This window comes from Wyeomyia smithii, chromosome 2, assembly GCF_029784165.1.
Source record: "Wyeomyia smithii strain HCP4-BCI-WySm-NY-G18 chromosome 2, ASM2978416v1, whole genome shotgun sequence".
NCBI classification, from domain to species: Eukaryota; Metazoa; Arthropoda; class Insecta; order Diptera; family Culicidae; genus Wyeomyia; species Wyeomyia smithii.
In genome coordinates this window covers 193,440,193-193,462,133 of record NC_073695.1, presented here as the reverse complement: position 1 = coordinate 193,462,133, position 21,941 = coordinate 193,440,193, and positions in this window count along the sequence as shown.

Sequence of the window (21,941 nt, the reverse complement as noted above, 5' to 3'; positions counted from 1 at the left end):
CCTTTGATCCCGAGCATCGCCGGGAAAGTTCAACTAGTTCTAAATAATCTGATAAAAACTGGTTTGATAACTTTGGATTATCTTCAACGTAGTATAAACAGATGAGAATACGTTCAGTGGTGGTTTAGGATTTGTAAAAAATCGTCACATATATTTCTACCATTTGGTACCATTTTCAAGGACGTGAGATGTGTATTTCAAAGATTACAGTATATTTAGTGCAGTCAGTGCTGCTGTTTAATATCTAAAAAGCGCAGAGTGGTTAAGTAATCGAATGAAAAACTTTGATCGGCTGTCAAACGAATGTTCCTAGTGTCGTAGTAATGTTCCTAGTGTGAAGCAGTGCGTCAAATCTGTTTTCTTCAGTAAGTGATTGGAAAATAGTAGGGGTGGTGGTATCCAAGATACGACCGCATGATGTAGGATTACGGTATTTGTATATTTTCCATCTTACAGTGCGTCTTTAATTGCTGAGAAAGCTAGGAAATGGCAATGAAAGTTAAACAGTCTTGAAATAGTCGGTTGAAAAACGAACACTAAGAGAAAAGCGAGAATTCGATTGTAAACTGAACTATAAGGTTTTTCCCGTTATCAGCAACGTTTTGTGATAGAATAAAATCAACTACCTGCTTCAATTACATAATTTTGGAGTAGCAAAATGTGCCAGTGTGTTTTATAATAGTAGTAACACCAGCAAATTTGTTCAATTTATCGTCATTACGGACTAGAAAAATTAAGGCTTTGTGCATCCTAGAGGCGAAACATAAAAAAAGATTAGTTGGGAGATAAAACAAAACTAAACAAATGTAGGCGGAGATGATATCCTCATTTTTCGGCGTAACTTAACATACAAAACAAACACACTCGTTAATCAACAATCAATAATCTAATTTATTTACATTTGGGAACATGGATATCGTATAAAACAATCTTTTTACATCGTCTATATTCAGCTGTGGCTGCACGTTAACTAGTGTATCCTTCTGGCCTTTACTTCCTTCCTGCACCAAGGCTGCTGCAGTCGCCAGTACCCGAGTGCGCTTAACCGCTAGCAGTTGTCTGTCATCTGATCGTCGCTTATCTCGTGATAGTTTCACCTCACTGCCACCCAGATCAACTATGTACTTCACATACTGCTCGATGGGGCCGAATTCTTGATATTCACGACCTTCTAGGTAGAGCTGGAATGGTAGATTTCCTTGGGCGAGGTCTGGCTGAAAGCACAGATGTCCATACCATTTATAATATATGTTTTTAACTTCCGACTGTACTTTTACGCAGTCGTCGTGGGCGCTCATCGCTGACAGGTAAAACGCATAATCTCCCAGTGCCTTTGCGTAAGAAATACTCATTGAACCGACGTTGTACCACGCCCAGCTAATTGCCTGCGTTATAAATAGTTTCGCTTGCCGCAATCGCTTTTGAGCAACACATGCCTTGGAAAATTGTCGGAAAGTTGAGATTATTATCTCATGCGGACTGCTATCGGTCAGCAACTCAAGTGCCAATAATCCGCGCTGGTAACTTGCAGCGAATTCCCCGCGTTCAAAGAGATTTTCGGCGACGGTATTGTAGATTTCCACCATTAAGTTAGGCGGAATGTTTCTTATGTGATTAATCATCATGTGGATATCGCAGATTGTTTCTACGGATGCACTGTGACGACTGGATAGTGTTTCTGCTAGAAGTTGTACGCGTAGAATCTGCAACTGATGAATAGGTTTGCCTTCCGTTTGTATTTTCAATGCCTTTAATAGAAGGATGGCTTCTGCGTACCAGCCAGAATCCACAAGAATTTTCGCCAGTTGTATGCAATTGTTGAAACCAAGTAGATGATGATCTTCTAGTTGATACGATGCTTCGATGCAGTAGCAGAAACCCTCTACTAGCTCCCAAACGAAGTTCTTCATATGTTTCTCCATCCGCAGCAAATATTTCACCAGTTTTTCTTGTGCATTTGTCACAAAACGAAGAATCTGTCCTACGTTATATGGATTCGACAGAATTCCATGCTGAAGCTGAAATAGTTCTGGTTTGTAGGGAATCTCCTCCAGTGCGTTCACCATGAATGGTACTGGTAAACACTCCAGATCTTTAGTTCCCGTAAAAGTACTAAACTCACTTGACACAGAACTAGTTGAAGTCCAAGAGCTCGAAAGTTCCCAAGTTGACTCCATTATCATTTGAAATACTTGTTAAAATGTTGTTAAACTACGAATGATTAACCATCGTTGTTGCACGGTAATTATATAGTCCTTTCAATTACATACCTTGGATTGGATTGGTAACCAAAATTTGGTTACCTATTCATAATAGTTTGTTAGCTTACTGCATTGCACGTCATAGTCGAGATTCAGGTAAATGAACTCGTAAAACATACAGATAATATACCAAAGAAGGTAGACGATGATGGGTCAAAGAATTGTGTCCCTCAAGGTAACTGTTAAAGTCTCTGGTATGTTTTAGTTTTTCCAGGGGATAAGGTTTACAAATGGTTTCAATTATTCAATTTTTTCACAAACTCCCAATTTCTCAAAAAACTCAAGTTATTTTTTATTCTCTTTAAGCATTAACTGAGTTATGCTTACAAATATTTATCAACCGGAAGTTGGCTCTTATCGTAGAACTAAATCTTACTTTTACCATTCGAACTGATCATCTCCTTAGAAGCAATTATATATATAATTGAAACCGTATTCAAACGGTTCTTGGAAGCAGAAACCTTCAGAGATAACAAAAATAACCAGATCTTATTGAATAAAACAGATAAAAAAAAAATACCAAAGATTTTTTTATTTGAACTTTGTGACACCAGTTAAAAGAAATTTGATAATCAACGAGAATATTTTTGCGCTTTTTACAAAGTATTGTAGACCCTCTACTTTTGTTGCGAAACTAAAATAACAATCCCAGTAGAGAATTTTTTTATTTGCTTCAACTGTTGTGAGTCCTTTTGTTCAAGAATACAACTCGTTATCCCACTCCTTTCCTCCATGCACTCTACTATTTGGACAAAAGGGAAAACCTTGCTCCAGGACGGGAAGCAAACAGCAGCCAGCATCCCCAACCGGTAGTGGAAGCTGATTCAACAGCATACAGAACAAAGCCGCTCTGTTTTTGTCGAATGAGGCGTAAATCCTTCGTCGACTGACGTCATTGGACTTCGTGCCTCCCGCCATTTCCTCCTTTTTCGAGTAGATTGCTAACTGCTGAGAGAACGGGAGAGCTTTCCGTTCTGAAGTGTAACTTCAAGGGAATTCTCTTGTCACAAACTATAAATTTATTTTTTGGGTACTCGAAATTGGTTCTTGTGGGTTTTGCTCTCGCTCTCGGGAGAGGGAAGTCTTCTTCTCTCACTCTAATCAAACTGCACCATGTGCTTTACCACCCAAAATCCGCGCGAGGCAACAACTTCACCCACTGGAAAGAGGTACTAAATCAGCCTAGTGCTGTACAAAACTTAAGATTTTATGTTGGTTATACGATGGTTGACAAAATCGGACGTAAAACGAATTTATTTGAATCATAGTGGTCATAGTGGCCTATACAATTATCAGGCTTTCAAAGAGAAAATAATTACATAGTTTAAGTAACAATTCTGCACTACATATTCTGTTAATGGCTGAGGAATAACTTGTACCGCATGTACAAGAGAAAATACGCCGTACATATTCCGTTTACATTTTTATTAATGAATCAATAAATAACATGCCAACCAAAAAAGAGTAATGAAAACTGCGTAGTCCGGGCTCAATCAAAGCCAATCATATTCATTGCAATGTACAACTGAGGCATCGCAATGATAAATGAAATGATCGCAATGAAAAAAATTAACATTATTGGTTGATGGAACTATAAAAAATTATTAAAGTTTGGAAATTTTATACGTTGCAATAACAATTTGTACCGGAGTCCAATTTCTGAGCAAAACGTGATTTTAAAAAAAATGTTTTTCATTATCATTCGATTTTTAAATGAAGAATGAAAAACTGCTCTTAATGCCTTAAATGACAGTACGCCTTTACTTTCGCCGATCTGTTTCTGTTGAAAACGAACTAACTAAGGCGATCGATTCCAAAGTATTTATAGATGATTTTGCCTTTATCAATTGATTTTAATGAAGTGTAAACTTCCAATGTCACAATTAGAATTGCGAAATTTCGAAACTATAAAATGAAGATCACACAACAGCAATTTCATTCTCTCAAGTTGAAACTGACATTTAGTGTCACCCGTGTCAATTCTCACTGATAATCATGTCAGCGAAAAAAATGATATTGTCAAGAAACCTGTTGAATAAATTTGATCTGAGTCAATCCAATGCATAATGTCGATGAAGTTAATAAGCATCTACATTCTCAAACACATAAACGGCACTAGAATATCACAGCGCGTGCGAAATCGCAGTAGTCAGTATTTACACTATCAACTGACTGAAGCTGAAAGTCATTTCATTATCGATTATTTCTGAGCATTAATGGTAATTGGCTAATATCTTAAAGTGATAGTCAAATTATATCTTATTTTGAGTAAAAAAGTCTCAGAAATCTAATGGTAGGTGTCTGATCTACGTAAAATGTCAGCAGATAAACTTATTTTAGTATTGTAGGGGAATTGGGGCAAAATCGACATTTTTTTTGTAAATATTGACTACTGCGATTTCGCACGCGCTGTGATATTCTAGTGCCGTTTATGTGTTTGAGAATGTAGATGCTTATTAACTTCATCGACATTATGCATTGGATTGACTCAGATCAAATTTATTCAACAGGTTTCTTGACAATATCATTTTTTTCGCTGACATGATTATCAGTGAGAATTGACACGGGTGACACTAAATGTCAGTTTCAACTTGAAAGAATGAAATTGCTGTTGTGTGATCTTCATTTTATAGTTTCGAAATTTCGCAATTCTAATTGTGACATTGGAAGTTTTATTCCGACTAGCTTAGTTCCCGTAAACTACAGATTCGCACGAAATTTGCACTCTACAGAACGCTGATCCTCCCGGAGGCGCTGATGTTGTCAAGAACGTTTTTCGAATAATACGTATATTTTTTAGGGATTTTGATACACCGCAGGACTAAAAAAATACCCTTCATTAAAATCAATTGATTAAGGCAAAATTATCTATAAATTCTTTGGAATCGATCGCCTTAGTTAGTTCGTTTTCAACAGAAACAGATCGGCGAAAGTAAAGGCGTACTGTCATTTAAGGCATTAAGAGCAGTTTTTCATTTTTCATTTAAAAATCGAATGATAATGAAAAACATTTTTTTTAAATCACGTTTTGCTCAGAAATTGGACTCCGGTACAAATTGTTATTGCAACGTATAAAATTTCCAAACTTTAATAATTTTTTATAGTTCCATCAACCAATAATGTTAATTTTTTTCATTGCGATCATTTCATTTATCATTGCGATGCCTCAGTTGTACATTGCAATGAATATGATTGGCTTTGATTGAGCCCGGACTACGCAGTTTTCATTACTCTTTTTTGGTTGGCATGTTATTTATTGATTCATTAATAAAAATGTAAACGGAATATGTACGGCGTATTTTCTCTTGTACATGCGGTACAAGTTATTCCTCAGCCATTAACAGAATATGTAGTGCAGAATTGTTACTTAAACTATGTAATTATTTTCTCTTTGAAAGCCTGATAATTGTATAGGCATACAACCACTATGATTCAAATAAATTCGTTTTACGTCCGATTTTGTCAACCATCGTATAACCAACATAAAATCTTAAGTTTTGTACAGCACTAGGCTGATTTAGTACCTCTTTCCAGTGGGTGAAGTTGTTGCCTCGCGCGGATTTTGGGTGGTAAAGCACATGGTGCAGTTTGATTAGAGTGAGAGAAGAAGACTTCCCTCTCCCGAGAGCGAGAGCAAAACCCACAAGAACCAATTTCGAGTACCCAAAAAATAAATTTATAGTTTGTGACAAGAGAATTCCCTTGAAGTTACACTTCAGAACGGAAAGCTCTCCCGTTCTCTCAGCAGTTAGCAATCTGCTCGAAAAAGGAGGAAATGGCGGGAGGCACGAAGTCCAATGACGTCAGTCGACGAAGGATTTACGCCTCATTCGACAAAAACAGAGCGGCTTTGTTCTGTATGCTGTTGAATCAGCTTCCACTACCGGTTGGGGATGCTGGCTGCTGTTTGCTTCCCGTCCTGGAGCAAGGTTTTCCCTTTTGTCCAAATAGTAGAGTGCATGGAGGAAAGGAGTGAGATAACGAGTTGTATTCTTGAACAAAAGGACTCACAACAGTTGAAGCAAATAAAAAATTTCTCTACTGGGATTGTTATTTTAGTTTCGCAACAAAAGTAGAGGGTCTACAATACTTTGTAAAAAGCGCAAAAATATTCTCGTTGATTATCAAATTTCTTTTAACTGGTGTCACAAAGTTCAAATAAAAAAATCTTTGGTATTTTTTTTTTTTATCTTTTTATTCAATAAGATCTGGTTATTTTTGTTATCTCTGAAGGTTTCTGCTTCCAAGAACCGTTTTAATACGGTTTCAATTATTCATATAATTGCTTCTAAGGAGATGATCAGTTCGAATGGTAAAAGTAAGATTTGGTTCTACGATAAGAGCCAACTTCCGGTTGATAAATATTTGTAAGCATAACTCAGTTAATGCTTAAAGAGAATAAAAAAATAACTTGAGTTTTTTGAGAAATTGGGAGTTTGTGAAAAAAATTGAATAATTGAAACCATTTGTAAACCTTATCCCCTGGAAAAACTAAAACATACCAGAGACTTTAACAGTTACCTTGAGGGACACAATTCTTTGACCCATCATCGTCCACCTTCTTTGGTATATTATCTGTATGTTTTACGAGTTCATTTACCTGAATCTCGACTATGACGTGCAATGCAGTAAGCTAACAAACTATTATGAATAGGTAACCAAATTTTGGTTACCAATCCAATCCAAGGTATGTAATTGAAAGGACTATATAATTACCGTGCAACAACGATGGTTAATCATTCGTAGTTTAACAACATTTTAACAAGTATTTCAAATGATAATGGAGCCAACTTGGGAACTTTCGAGCTCTTGGACTTCAACTAGCTCTGTGTCAAGTGAGTTTAGTACTTTTACGGGAACTAAAGATCTGGGGTGTTTACCAGTACCATTCATGGTGAACGCACTGAAGGAGATTCCCTACAAACCAGAACTATTTCAGCTTCAGCATGGGATTCTGTCGAATCCATATAACGTAGGACAGATTCTTCGTTTCGTGACAAATGCACAAGAAAAACTGGTGAAATATTTGCTGCGGATGGATATGAAGAACTTCGTTTGGGAGCTAGTAGAGAGTTTCTGCTACTGCATCGTAGCATCGTATCAACTAGAAGATCATCATCTACTTGGTTTCAACAATTGCATACAACTGGCGAAAATTCTTGTGGATTCTGGCTGGTACGCAGAAGCCATCCTTCTACTAAAGGCATTGAAAATACAAACGGAAGGCAAACCTATTCATCAGTTGCAGATTCTACGCGTACAACTTCTAGCAGAAACTATCCAGTCGTCACAGTGCATCCGTAGAAACAATCTGCGATATCCACATGATGATTAATCACATAAGAAACATTCCGCCTAACTTAATGGTGGAAATCTACAATACCGTCGCCGAAAATCTCTTTGAACGCGGGGAATTCGCTGCAAGTTACCAGCGCGGATTATAGGCACTTGAGTTGCTGACCGATAGCAGTCCGCATGAGATAATAATCTCAACTTTCCGACAATTTTTCAAGGCATGTGTTGCTCAAAAGCGATTGCGGCAAGCGAAACTATTTATAACGCAGGCAATTAGCTGGGCGTGGTACAACGTCGGTTCAATGAGTATTTCTTACGCAAAGGCACTGGAAGATTATGCGTTTTACCTGTCAGCGATGAGCGCCCACGACGACTGCGTAAAAGTACAGTCGGAAGTTAAAAACATATATTATAAATGGTATGGACATCTGTGCTTTCAGCCAGACCTCGCCCAAGGAAATCTACCATTCCAGCTCTACCTAGAAGGTCGTGAATATCAAGAATTCGGCCCCATCGAGCAGTTTGTGAAGTACATAGTTGATCTGGGTGGCAGTGAGGTGAAACTATCACGAGATAGCGACGATCAGATGACAGACAACTGCTAGCGGTTATGCGCACTCGGGTACTGGCGACTGCAGCAGCCTTGGTGCAGGAAGAAAGTAAAGGCCAGAAGGATACACTAGTTAACGTGCAGCCACAGCTGAATATAGACGATGTAAAAAGATTGTTTTATACGATATCTATGTTCCCAAATGTAAATAAATTAGATTATTGATTGTTGATTAACGAGTGTGTTTGTTTTGTATGTTAAGTTACGCCGAAAAATAAGGATATCATCTCCGCCTACATTTGTTTAGTTTTGTTTTATCTCTCAACTTATCTTTTTTTATGTTTCGCCTCTAGGATGCACAAAGCCTTAATTTTTCTAGTCCGTAATGACGGTAAATTGATCAAATTTGCTGGTATTACTACTATTATAAAACACACTGGCACATTTTGCTACTCCAAAATTATGTAATTGAAGCAGGTAGTTGATTTTATTCTATCACAAAACGTTGCTGATAACGGGAAAACCTTGTAGTTAAGTTTACAGTCGAATTCTCGTTTTTCTCTTAGTGTTCGTTTTTCAACCGACTATTTCAAGACTGTTTAACTTTCATTGCCATTTCCTAGTTTTCTCAGCAATTAAAGACGCACTGTAAGATGGAAAATATACAAATACCGTAATCCTACATCATGCGGTCGTATCTTGGATACCACCACCCCTACTATTTTCCAATCACTTACTAAAGAAAACAGATTTGACGCACTGCTTCACACTAGGAACATTACTACGACACTAGGAACATTCGTTTGACAGCCGATCAAAGTTTTTCATGCGATTACTTAACCACTCTGCGCTTTTTAGATGTTAAACAGTAGCACTGACTGCACTAAAAATACTGTAACCTTTGAAACACACATCTCACGTCCTTGAAAATGGTACCAAATGGTAGAAATATATGTGACGATTTTTTACAAATCCTAAACCACCACTGAACGTATTCTCATCTGTTTATACTACGTTGAAGATAATCCAAAGTTATCAAACCAGTTTTTATCAGATTATTTAGAACTAGTTGAACTTTCCCGGCGATGCTCGGGATCAAAGGTTTCAAAATTAGGAATCATTTTGTATAATTCATTGCTTTATTAACACAACTCACTCTAAAAATATTTCACATCTTATACGTCCATCATCACTTTAAGTACTTCAACATGCAGAGAACGCAAAGAACGGAAAGACTCGTATTGGATTGCATTTTGTGATTTTGGGCTGTTTTACAGAAACTGGAAGTCGCTATTTCGGATATTAACGTACAGACGTACAGGTTGGCCAAATACCACTTCAGGTTATTTTCCTGAATTCGCCATTTTGGAAAATATTGTGTGGGGTCATCCCAGTTCCGAATACCCCAAATTCGGGTGATGTCCGGATATTCGATATTCGTTTACAGTAAAACCACTTTTATGTGATTTTTGAAAGAAATAAATCGAAGTAATAAGAATTGAGCATGACCATTCATGCTTAGTTCTCCTCTATAATGATATCTAAAAAGATGACATGTGAATTTTTATAACGAAAATGTTTGTTGGAAACACGTCAGAGAAGAAGTTAATTCTTCAATCCACAAAACTACGTAGAAATTCAAAAAAAAATAATGCATAAGTCGCCTCCTAATCGATGTTTAAATTAATGAAATGCGGCCTTTCCCCCAGCCAAATGTCCCAAGATCTAGTTTTGGTAAAAGTAAAAAAGTAAATCGAATCCCGTAATGTGTTACCATTCACAAAACTACGAAAACATCAGAAATGTAATTTTTCTTCTGCTCGACTCGCAAATAATCAAAACATGGATTTTTCTGCAAGAAAATATTCGCAGATGTTAAAGGAACTGCGAACATTTTATTTTAAAAAAATCACATGTCATCGCTTAGAATTTTTTATTTAGAGGCGAATTTAGCACAAAAAGTCATAGTTTTTTCATGTTTTACGTGGTTTTGTGAATAACATCTCAAGTTTTAGTGATCAGATACTAATAATTTTTCCTCAAAAGTCTTTTTGACAAACATTTTAATCAAAAAAGAATCATGTGTCATCGCTTGAAATTTTGATTTAGAGGCAAATTCAGCACAAAAAGTCATAATTGTGCATGTTTTACGTAGTTCCTGTACACCTCAAAGACGAAGGGAATAAAATCAATAAGATCAGGCGTTACGGAATTCCATTTTTATATAGTAGATTTATTGACATAAATCAAAATCGTTGTATATATTTTTTTATTACTCCAAATACCTAGTATAGCACTAGGACACTTTTGGAATAATATTAATATCACAGAACAGATCAACTTCGAACAAAACTTTGCAGTCAGTATAAGTCAGTGCCCACGCTTTCGCATTCATTTTTCGCTGTTCAATCCTACATTGATTTTACAGTGCATCGTTCGAACAGTTCAATAGTTTAAACATCCAAGGTAATCTTGAATGTATCAAATGTAATCTTAAATGTATCAAAATCAAGTTAAGACAAAACCACATTCAAGAGATATTTTAAGCGGAAACCCAGTAATAATTCACATTCAACATCAATAGAAAAAAAATAAACTAAAAATCTCTCAACCATTCAACCATGTCGTTTCCTAGGTTACCGATGATGTAAGTGAAAACTTCAATGGTAACCTACTACAAAGATTCATTTATGAAAACTATTTGGGTGAAACGAGACGGAATCCAAGCATCATTGCATCATTGTTGACAGTAGATGGTTACTAGATTTAAAATTAATTTCTGTTCCTGTTCTGATTCAACAGAATAATCAATGTAAAAAAAAATAATATAAACATTTTCAGTAGGTGATATGCTTAATAATCTGATAGCGGCTTTATCACTTGCAACAGAAATGAAAACACATCTACCTCACAATGTAAAGTTCACATAGGTAATCAATTTCAAATCATTCGCTCTGAATGCTCACAAATCCTGCGGCTAACAGAACTGACAACACTGGCGCGCAGTTTATTTATTATTTTTTTTTTTACTTATTTATTGTAGCCCATTCTTACTGATTTTTTACCAAAATTAGTTACGATCGCGATGTTCATTAGTGTAAAGAGAAAAGTATACATAGTTTGAGCGGTTACGCGACTCGTACGTACCGGTTTTCGTGGAAAATATTCTTTGGCTACCGGCGTTAAAAAGTAAACAACACCGGGAGTGCAAAAATAGTGATTGGAAAAATAGCAAGATAGAAGCGTTTCAAATGTTTCACAGTAAAACTGAATGTGCAAATTGATTAAATAAGGTGCTTTGATGCTGGTTTAGCAGTTAGATAATAAGTAATTGCAGGTTAGTCAAATAATTTACGATACTTAGTGAGACATTCCCGAAATGTGGTAGTATGCAGAAAGAAGCCATCGTTCCTCACATCAGAGCCTGACAAAGTCATTTTCAATTGACAATTATTAGGTTATAGTGACACTTTGACCTGTCGCTTTCATTTAAAAAGCTTTAGTAATTGATACAAACGCTTTTCAATTGAAAACGGAGATTATCACTATCACTCTCACATGACGAATCTCAGTTGAAAATGGCAATGAGCGCAGACGGAGACAGAAGGCTTCCATACAGTATATATAAAGGAAAGAGGAAGGAAATATTGATCGGAACTTGCGTAACGTATTTATTGGATGCCATTGCCGTTCTAACTACGGCCTTCGGTATTAGAAAACTACCATCAAATGACGCGATGCGGTGCTAATTTCAATTGAGACGCTGAAGGAATGAAAAGAGTCTCTCCCTCTGTCACTCTCTTCGTCGATTGAAATAGTCATTAGTTTCATTTGAAATGATCCGAAAGAAGAAAGAGGGAAAGAGAGAGAAAAGTGATTCGTTGATAGTAGTCGAAAGGAATCAAGGAAAAATGAAATTGTTCGAATCGAAATTACAGCGCGAGTATATCAGTTTCATTATTTTGTTTCGAAAATGTAGAGCCCTGCCTCACATGCTTGGACTTCGTCCCGTTTCACGGTAACTGTATGATGAATATTGGGGAATCGTCAGATGAATATGGGAGCGTTGTGAGAAATGGTTTGTTCTATATAATTCAGGATAAATTTCGCCAAGTTCACTCTATTTCAATTGCTGGGTGATACCAAGAGAGCAAGTAAGCGTATTCTGTTTACCCATTCAATTATTTCATGATTTTTTGATTGTGCGTTCGTGCATTCTCCACAAACATTGACTTAATGAGATGAACAATGGAACAAATACCCTATATGACATAAATGTTTTGTGGTTTATTTTCTTTCGTAACATATGGAATTTGTTAATTATTCAACATATTTTCAATGACTGTTGATAGACGCTTTTACATGCACGATTTGCCATGTTTCGATTCATAAATGTCATGTCGGAGTGCATTTTATCTCATTTGCATGGTGCTTCTTGCCCCTTTGTTGCGGTGCATTTTACCCCAGCAAGGTTGCATTTTGCCTCGATTGACGAGTTTTATGAATTATTACACTCCTTTAAAAAATGTGTGTCATACATTTTCTATAATGTTTTAGCATCAGATGTGAGTTTGATCGAATAAATAAAGGTTTTTATATTTGGTTTTGGTTTTATCTCTCAGCTTTAACAAGAATATACTCTGCTTTCGTAACTGGTGCGTTTTACCCCAGGAACCTCTATATCTGACATCTAACAGTATAAGCTGAGGCAGTTCACGCCAATGAGGTATACAAAGGTGAGGAAGAAGGAGACATTTGTCTGTATTAGTAACGAAAAAGAGGTAAACAGAAGCACGTGTTGGGGTCGTGACGTAGATCTTCAAAAACAAGAAAAAATCATTCGGAATTGTGTTCCGCACAGGACACAGGTAGGCATTTTCAGCCGTAAACTGTCATAAGTTGTGAAAATTTCTTGAAAAAATGTACCGAACATTGATTTTTGGGCATTGTTTTTTGACTTCTACGTCATCACTGTTAACAAAAAGAAGCCCTTCAAACCCGAGACTCAAACCATCTCCGTACCTTTCTATATTTCATTGAGTCCACTTCTTCATGTAGACTCACGACTGCTGTTTCAAAAGGGCTTAACCCAAAAGTGTGACTGGAGGATAATTTTTTTATATAAAAAAACAGTTGCCCTAACTTAGCAAGACTAGTACTGTGCCTGTGGATTCAAATTTTTCCACTAGACGCTAAATTGTTGATCTGGCAGAACGATTAGGACGACCACAACATGGACGTAGCACTCTTAAAAAAGGCCACTGACTCCGAATTTCGGTAGTAAATTTTACTGAAAAGAAATGTCAAGAGAGCAGGAAAAAATATGGCGTCGTTTGCTGTTCCTTTCGGTCTACTCCACTTTGTAGCTTTTCGAATTAGAATAGCATTTGTTCGTAGTTTGTAAGGGCAAGACAAACATTTAAATGAGCGAATTCTATATATTTTACCGTACTCAGTGAACATCTAAGGGGTCATCCAAAAATTACGTAAGGGTTTAGGGTGAGAGGGAGGGTATCCAAATTTCTTACGAATGCTTACGAACGGGGAGAGGGGGATTCAAGAGAATCTTACGTAAGATTGAAAAATTTAAAAAAAATGTAAAAAAAGGTTTACAAAACTAAAAAAATAAAATTAGTTGAATTATTTATCCCTGCGATCTTAACAGTTGAACCTTGGGAAAGCAGTGAATTCGCCGTCGCTGGGTGATTGCGTGCTTTACTTCAATTCTACTTAGTTTTGAATTTAGTTTACTTTAACATAGTATTAACTGTATTAATTTGTTTTGTTTTATCCTCTACGAATATGCGATGTGTAAAAAAAATGTTTTACCTTCGACAATACTTTTTTCCCTAAAAAGACAATTTTACGTAAGATTCGTGGGGGGAGAGGGGTAATGCAAAATCTTACCAAGCCTTATTATGGGGGGATTTAATATATACATATATTTATTTAAAGAGAAAAATCATTAACTTCCCAATTGTAGATTTGATTATCCTGAGAAGAACAGTGTTTGTATTTGAACAATTACCAACCAGTCTTTGATCAAAAAAACCGAATTCCGATTCGATTAGTAGCTAATGAGCATCTTCCTTGCTGCCTCCACAGCAGCCACCATCCACAGCAGAAGATAGTTGCGCCATCTCGAATTGATGTCCGTTGAAGACAAAAATACTCTTGTCGGAGAATGTATATAGCCAATCCAAATGGTGCTGTCCGATGCATGCCGGTCTAAAGAGAAAACTAAATTTAACTCTTAGCGAGCATCGATTTTTTGATTTTGATTGATTGTGAATTTTGTTCATGGTAGATTGGACTATCCACTATCGATTTGTACAAAGAACATGTTATGAAACATGCTTAATTAGTCGTGGCGATTGAAAGAAAACGATAGATAAAAAATTCGGCTGAAGCAGATAGGACTTTTCGAAAAGTTTCTCTAGATTTGGACTGTTTTCTAAGTTTAATGTGCGTTACGTAGCTCTTTACTGATAACTCTTTTTCAAGCTTTGGTGCTTGGAAATTTTGACACGAATTGTTCGAAGGTGGGTATACTAAATAAAAGTTAGGGGAATTATTCTGGTGACACCATTTCTGGAGCCTTTTAAATCGGACTGTTATTAAAGCTTTCATGGAACAAACCTACCAGATTCACGTCAACAAGTATGATTTCTTAGATAAAAATACTGCTGTGACCTGTTGTAGGTAGTCTGTTTACTGTTGTTGGTTTTTTAGTTTATTGATGACTCATAACATATCTTGATTAAAGATAGAATATGCCCTCATGGACAGAAACTCATGCCTCTATTATTCGTCCAACCTGAGATTCATAGTAATTCAAGATTAAACGTGTACGAATATCAAGTGTATACAACTGACATCGAATGATTGTTAAATATTATGAAGAAGCAGACACAACAAATACTGAATACTGAACAATTTCTGTAGGTTAGTTAATATTTTATATGTTACAAGCAATTCAAGCGGCCAACTCGTGATCACTCATCAACCGTGCCGAATTAGGATCGCAACGTTCGTACCTCACCAGATGTATTCGATGACGTCGGGGCATAATAAAAGCCTAAATCTTTAATCGATAGAAGCTGCGGTGCGCATGTCGGTGAAACTTGCCCACTACCGGCACTTGTTCGTGGCGGAAATGAAAAATCCTTCTGGTCCGGGTATGTACCGTATACGCGAATGCTGCACCATTTGTGACTTTCCGGCCGGTAGTAACAGATGAAAAGCGTGCGAGAGTGTTGCTATATACTCCCACTCGTCCCCCACCCACCAGTCAGGAGAGCACTCGTTGTAGCTAGCCGGCCAGTACATTACCTGTTTGCCCCCGCATCAACCGGATTGCTTCCACGTGATGCCACGGGATAGATCGGACGGAGATAATGGAGGAATCGTCCGCTTATGCTGGTGCACGTGTACGTTGTTTTTCTAGAGTCCTATTATCAGCGGTTCAGCTACTGCCAAAGCGTATAACTATTTGACGTATTATTTATGAAGTACTTCACTGGTCTACAGAGGTATATAAAAAAGCTTTCAGGCTTTCGACTACTGTTTCCTGCTTGTAAGTGGGATTTATTTTTAGACAGTTTCTTCTCGGTAAATTTACCATGACTTCTATGATCATACGAGTTTTCATCATGTTCTTTTATTTTTCGTTGGACATTTACTAACCATCAACATTTATCGTCGAGTATACGATTATTTTATTTGCACTACTTACAATAATAAAGAAATAAGGGAAGTTTATGTCAAATTTGCTTAGGGATGATACAGCTATCTTTTATGTATAGTATTTCTGGTTGAAAAATAATAATAGGAAAGTAACTCTTGTATCACACTAAAGCTGGAGGAAGCCACTAAAAGCCTTGAAATGTAAAATCTATTATACTTGCAATCATGCTCATTTGGCATATGAGGTTGGCCAGTGAAAAGACAGGTGCGGTAATAGCAATTGTTGGCTTTACACACCGGAAAACGGTGCAGATTATAGACTGGCACCGTCATCAGCCGAGTGCGGCATTCAAGCTTCGGGAAAGTTTTCATGTGGTACCTACCTAACATAAGCAGCAGACAGGCTATCTACTCCGGCGAAAGCAGAAGTTAGCCGCATGCTTATTTCGAGTGGCAGCCATCTGAAATGTGTTGCGGATAATATTTTATTCCCCAAACAACCTCCTCTCCTCGCAGCAGCAACAGTATGCGGTCTAAAATTTAAGAGGGACTTAATTTTATGGTTCGGTAACCGCTGCTGCATACAGAAGCGATAAAGAAAGTCAACAGAATATATTAAAGTGAGAACGGAAACGGGCTGTCGAATAATTTTGACATAAATTTCAGTTTAGTTTGAAATATTAAGAAGCAGAAAGCTAAAAGAAATGGAAATGGTAAAAAATCTACCAAAAAAAAAAACGAAAAAAAAAACAGAAAATCATAAGTACCTACATCGCAAAATTCAAAAATTAAACAGTCCATATACCAAAATAACCAAAATAATTAAAAAGTCATTATGCCAGAATAACAAAAAGTCAAAAGATTAAAAATTGAAAAGTTGAAATACTTAGAGAGTCTAAAAGCTAAATATCCCAGTAATATAAATATTAATTCATAGTCTCCCAGATGGTCTCGAGGTACAATGCTGGCCTAACGAGCCAGTCGTCGTAGGTTCGAGTCTCGTCTCGGGAGAGATTGTTAGTGTTAGTAAGATCGTAGCGCTAGCCCCGCAATTGTCCTGTACACTAAATAGTCGGCTGCGAAGTCTGTGTATAAATGAACAGAAGGTCAAGTTCCGAATCGGAATGTAGCACCAAGGCTTTGCTTTGCTATAAATATTAAAATATAAATTTCATTTTATGTCATCCCCTCTTTCTGAAACGGTAAAAAAAGGAAGGGGTTTTGCGACAGCGTATATGCTCATTTCAGGAACAAACAAGTTTAGTGTGAGTGAGAGTGTAGTCATAAGACATGATAAATAATTAATAATAATAATAATATTAATGTGTTATTTTCCAACATTCATTTGTATGCAAGTTACAAAAGTTACAAAAGTTGTTTGGATAGCTCCGATAACCTTGAACATAAGAACAATTCAAAATTCACATGGGCTTAGGTGAAAAATCGAAATGTTAAAAGTCAGTACTTTCTAGACATAAATTATTGAAAATATTAAAAAATATAGAAAAAAAAACTAAAACTGCAAAATATTGAGAAGCTGACGGGCTAAGTCCAATAGTTAAATTCTGACAAGGTTTGAAAGGTGGAAAACTAAAAATGTAACACACCCCAAACACAGTTTTAAAAGAACCTAAACAGAGAGGTAAAAAGTTGAAAATCTGAAAGATCAAAACGCAAATAGTAGCAAAAAAAAAATGAAAAACGCAAAAGTGAATCACAAAAATTTTCCAATGTCAAAATGACAGAAAGTCAAAAATATCGAAATGTCGGAGGGTAAAATTATCAAAAAGTCTGTCACTGTCGAAATTCTTAAAAATCAAAATAAAAATATTTGAATATCAAAATGTCAAAATGACAAAATGTTGACATTTAAAAATGTCAAAATGTTGAATAATTAAATGTCTCAATGTCTTAATGTCTCTGCAATTTCTCATCGCATTCCTGGAATCAAGGTTTCATTATCAAAAATTTTCATTCAAAACTATTTTTCCAATACTTTCCTAGAAGGTAAAGTTGTAAATTTCTAGAATTAATGAGAACTATTTTGATTGTAGATCATTGAACAAATTTTTTTAATGAAAGAAAACACTAACAGTTTTGTTGAGACAATACTTTAGTAAGATGCATTAGATAAATACCCTTTCTTTTTACTTGAATGCAATTCAACAACTGTATGCAAATCAAATCAAAAGTGATTCAAAATGGAAACGCCGAAAGGCAACCAATGTAGGTCGACCCATAGCAAGCAAAAACCAAAGTCCCGCTCGAAAGCTCGCAAAAAAGTCATTCCGGGAAAACACGGGCATCGGAGAAATTGCTCAGCAAAACAAAAAACACGAAACTAATTTGCTTGGATCCCATCCAAATGTGGTCAAACAGACAAATAATAGGAAAACCTGGTACTGCTTGGGTTGCTGCTTGCGACCAACGTGCAAGATAGAAAGCCTTACACGGGGGCCAACGCTAAGTGAAGCGACCCCCGCACCGTCGTCGTCCCTGTCGTCACCAAACAACGCGTCTACACGTCGTCGCCATGTGGAGGAAAAACAAAGTTGGCATAGGTTCAATATTGGGTTGCTTGAGTCCCGGATGGAGGCGCACGATGATTTTTAGTGCAGGTGGTAGGCCACATGTTCGCGCTGGATCGGTGACTAGTTTGTCATGCCGCGCCACGGTGACTCTAGTACAATCAGGGCCGGTCTGAGCAGTGGGCTCTATCATAGGCTGGGCTGGAGAAAAAATAATAAAAAGGAAGAGAGCAAGAGAAAACGAGAATACAAAAATTCTGGATGGGATTGGTTTTACCGCGGGAAATCAGCGAACGTGGGCAGTGTTGTGTCGCAGCTTTGATAGCTTGGACTATAGTTTAGAGCAAGAAACGCTGCTTTGGCAAGCAGGCTGAAAAGTTGTCGGATGCCCACAGGCAACAGGCGAACAGAAAGGGTTACAGAAAAAAATCGACGATGTATTTGTTATAACGAATATGCCGTTGATTTGATTTATCTTGCAGGCATTGGTTAAGGTGTCGCATATGGAACTATTCCTTTAATTATCAATAAATAGTCCAACAAGGATTATGCCTTATACTGATATATGGTATTCCAAACATTTGTATGGGCCATGTTGCGAGTATCAGGGCATTTTACCAGTTGCGTAAGCACTCTCTCCTCTGACTAGTGTGCTGTTTGTTGATCCCACTCTAGCTAGACACGTACTGTTTACTTAACATAGCTAGCACAATTCATCCTGATAAAACTCTCGTTGATGTTGACTTTGCTTTCGCTGCTGTCTTATTGATTTCCTTGATATTGAAACTGGATAAGTTGTAAAGCCGATGGGATCAAATGATACGTTCACACCAGAAAATAATACGAATTTGAGATTTGTTGAACATTATGTCTGAGAAAAAACTAAAAAAATATCTTTAAATCGAAAAATTTGGGAATTTTATTCCCCTGCGCTAATCGTAGTAGTTACTTCATCATTTATTATTATTAAGAAGTTTTCAAGTATGGAGTGTGATTTTGAGCAAACAGGACCGCAATTTCTACGCAAGACAATGTTGTTACTCACCGGTCTCTGTTTGTTTTCCAAAAATATTTGGTACATCTCGATTAAATAATAGCACTTGTATAGCTTCATATTAAAAAGTCTTTCCGCAGATCGACTTGAACTGTCCTACAGTACGGTCGCATTTTACCAACAGCTCGAGGCTAAGTCTTAGACTATCGAGAGATATTGAAATTTTGTTTTTTGCTTTCAACAGGCAATCTTTTTGAAAGACTACCTGTTGAAACGCAAAGTAATTAATTTGTTTTTAACGTTAACGAGTGTTTAGTGAGTAAATTTGGTTTTGAGATATTTCTACTTAAATTCTATAGTGAAGTGAAGTTTTCCAGTTATGCCTGGAAGAAATAAAAAAGCTCGCTTTGATGCGGCTTCAAGAAAACGTAAGGCATCTCCTCCAAGTGACACTGAAATGTCGACTAACAGGTATGATATTCTTTCTTCCGTTGGGGATCAAGAATTTCAAACTTCTCATACTGAGCATAAAGCCGTTATGAAGAAGGTTAAAGTTCCACCTATTGTGGTATTTAAAGCATTTCGATCAGAACTTTCATCATTTCTGTCGGAAGTGAAAGTTAATTTTCAAATTGGCCGCCAAGGCGAAATTCGTATTTTAGCCGAATCTTTTGATGGCCATAAACATCTTTTTCAGTATTTGACTGAAAATATGAATAAATTTTATTCTTTTGATGCCAAAAACGAGAGACCGTTTAAGGCTGTTTTGAAAGGTCTTTCAAATGATCAAGCTATTGAATAAATTAAAGATTTTATTTATTTATTTATTGTTCATTGTCCAATAGCGTAAGGCGAACCTTTTTAATTTGCTATCTCCGAATGTCGACGCAGTCACGCTTTAATAATTATTTTAAAGCCCTTTTTGAAAAATGCTTTCGACGTGGAACGTTTCAATGAGGTAGGTAGAAAGTTCCAATAAGTCACACCATGCACAAACAGCGAATTGGCGTAGCCCGAGGACGTGTTTACAGGGACCACCAAGTTTTGTCGGCGTTGTCCTCGGAGAAAATTTAATTTTCGGTACAGAGGTGCAGGAGCTTGCGACGTGATGAGATTATGCAAGAATATGCACGAGCGGTGGTTGTACAGGACGTTCAAAGGGCATCCCAAAAGGTTCCCCTGTAAATGGGTAGCAGAAGAGTATCTACTCAGTCCGTAGACATATCGTACACACCTGTTCACTGCCACATGTAGCCTTTGCATGGCAGTTGCACTAGGCTTCACGTGAACAGCGTCGCCAAAAAGGAAGTGTGCCAGAATTAATGCCTTGAAGAGCTTTAACTTGATAGTAGTAGACGCTGATGTTGTGTTGCAACGCAGTGTACGCAAAGCCGCGTAAATCTTGCCACATTGTTGGTTGATCATTCCGTCCCATGAGAGGTCAGTGTGGAACAGGAACCCCAAGTTGATCGCACTGGTCGAATACTCTATAGACTGGTCATCCATCATAACTGGTGGTAATGCAGTCAGAGAGCTTTCAAACATTTTCGACAGGGTGCATAAAATGCTGATTGGTCTCAGGTTTGAAAGTGCATTCAGATGAGGTTTTTTTCTAAGCGGCAGTACAATAATTTGTTTCCAGGTATCGGGGAACATAGCAGTATCTATGATGGTATTAAATAAATATGTGATTTGTTCGATAATTAATCGAAGCAGGATCTTGATAAATTTCAGTGGAATACCATCGGAGCCAACAGCATTTGATTTACTCTCCCAGATTGCATTGACTACTTCCCACGCTTCGACATGTCGAAAACCAAAGGCTTCAGCGGAAGTCGTTATATTTCCGGTAGGCTGACGATGGTGCTGCCTTGGAGCACAGCTGGATGTAAACATTGCATTTACGTCATCAGGATCAAAGCTGCAGTCCTCATGCTTAGTTTTACTTCTAACACCAAGGCTTTTCACGCGCCTCCACAAGTCACTACTGTTGAGTTCTACATTCAGGAAATGTTCCAGATAAGTTTTTTTAGCTCGATGTATTAATGAAGTGGTACGGTTCCTTAGTGTTGCAAACAGTTGGCGCTTAGTGTCTTTCAGGTGTGGAGGAGATTGTTGCCAGTCCTTGTAAGCAAGTTCTCTTTCCACAATAGATTTGCGAATATCAGCATTAAACCAAGGATTCTGTCTCTTCTGAGCACGCACTTCTCGGAGCCGGATATACTGTTCATGAATGGATTTTATATGGTGGTTGAAGAAATCGGTGAGCTCATTAACATCAGTCATATCGAAGTACTCAGACCAGGGCACAGTCAAAACAGCACGTGAGACGGCTTCAACATCAAAGTTTACGTAGTCCCGATAGGTGATTTTCTTCTCTGTCCAGGTTATCTTAAAATCCAGCGTAGCAAATATCAAATCATGTTGTGAGAGTCCGGAGAAACCAACTTGTCCAAACCGAAGAATTTTCGGGCTAGTGTTCGTTACGAATAAGTCCAGTTGAGAACAACCTGAGTGGTGGAAAAAAGTAGGCTCCTCACCTATGCAGTCCAAAGAGAAAGTCTGAAACACCGATGCTAGTCTGCTTTGTTTTCTACCTGATTGCAACATGTCAGTGTTTAGATCTC